We start from the raw sequence: 1996 nt of genomic DNA on the forward strand, positions 1-1996 counted from the left end.
GCAACACACAAGGATTTATGGATTTTTCAATTCTTTAAATCTGCATTTTCATGACTTGAAACGATTTCCACATTCACACACTTTGACATGTCAGAGTAGAAAGGAAAAACACACGATTAACTAATAAAACTGATACAATCATCCCTCAGTTTTAGTGCTAGTTGATTTGGCACTGTCCCCTATTAGTGCTTTTCAGTTTGTAAGTGGCAAATTTACATTAGGTCGGTCAATTAGGAATCACTACAAATWTGTCTTTTAGCAAAATATTTCTTGAACCACATCTACAACAGAAGAGTTTTGGAATCAGCCCTATTTGAAATGGCCTCAACAACAGAAAATAAAACTTTAACTAAAAGAATGTTACAGATACTGAGTTCTAATAAGGTGTGGAGTCATTCAGAACACATACTCTGGGCAAAATGTTTGACCAAAATGGGTACAAGTACATAATTTTTCAACATAAGAAGATCTTAGTCCAGGGGCAGTTTTAGGGGTGGGGCCACAGGGGCATTGGCCCCAGCTAGAATCTGACTGGCACCCCTGAAGCGGCCCTGTCTTGTCACTCATCTGTCCTTTGCCCAGGAGCAATGATGGTGGATGCAGTTCCATGTCCAGACACTAGTGGTGCTAATGAGTCAAATAGTAAAGTCCAGCATGAAACAAGCTTACAGACATCTTCTTTTCTTGAATAAGTTGAACAATCCTGCAAAAAGTYTTTCAACTGATAAAAGATGGCTGGATTTTCTCACATGTTGTGTGATTGAAAGTATTTTATTTATGTACAGTAAAAAATAAATGTGAAATTAGTAAGGAGAATGTACTGTGCAAGCTTTCTTTAAACTACATTCAAGTGTTTGAACATGTGTGACTGGTTAAATCTATACATCTTACCAAAATCAGGGATTTGTGTCAAGGATGTTGAACAAATACTTGGCCCCTCTATGAATATTGTGGCCCCTTGATGGCCCCTTACTCAGAAAAATCCTAGATCCGCCACTGCTTTAGTCCAAGCAAAAATTATTCCTTCAAGGAATGCTAAGCCTTCAATTTTGTGTGTGATCTCTGTGCAGTAAAGACAAGGCTGATTGACTGAAGCCAATATTGTATGCACATGATATTTAGACCTTTTTGCAAAGCAAGGCCTCAAAACCCGAGTTTGGCATGTTTACATTAGCCCTTATTGCCCGGTTCTAACCCTGATTTCTGGAACCCTAGAGTATTTCTGGAGACCTAGTATTTCTATCCTGATTTGTCGCTGGCACTGTTGTTCATTTATTGGTTCACGGATGAGGGTTTTACATCACACWGATGTACAGATACACAGATTTATGTGAATCATTTGCAGCAACTGTAACATTTTTTTCATATGCGTTTGACTGCACATCAGTAGCAAGCTACCAAACAACAACAAGCTACCATTATATTACTGCCCTCTGTCATTTTGCCTCTTGTCTTAAGCGTCATATTGATGGATGGTCCAGTTCAACCTTTAGGACTTGTCTTTTGAGTTTGGTGTAGTCCCTTTATTTCWTGTCACAAATAAAACTAAATAAGATTTGCATGTGTTTTATATTAAGATTCCGCCCACATCGGTGTGGCTCTCTGCTCAAAGTAAACACAACCCGTACTAAATGCCTTTTGGCCTGGCCTTATTCTTCCAGCCGACTGCATTAAAAACAGGTCAGATTCTGTTACATCACTGCAWGGGCACAGGAACACTTCCATAAAAATATCTGTAAAAGCGTCCTTCATACTAAAATGTGAGGAGTCATTAGGGGTGTAAGAAAATATCGATACACTGAAATATCGCAATATTTCATTTCCCGATACTGTGTCGATATTCTAAAGCCCTGTATCGATTTTTTTTATTAAGGTTTAAAATGTCAACTTTCCTGCCAGCAATTCATTATTATGTTGTAGTTCAGCCTCTGACCACTAGCTGGCAGCAGTGAGCCAGCCATTTGGCTACTCTACCTCTTGAGCTCCAGAGAGTAAG

Source organism: Austrofundulus limnaeus, unplaced genomic scaffold (genome assembly GCF_001266775.1).
Source record: "Austrofundulus limnaeus strain Quisiro unplaced genomic scaffold, Austrofundulus_limnaeus-1.0 Scaffold6, whole genome shotgun sequence".
NCBI lineage: Eukaryota > Metazoa > Chordata > Actinopteri > Cyprinodontiformes > Rivulidae > Austrofundulus > Austrofundulus limnaeus.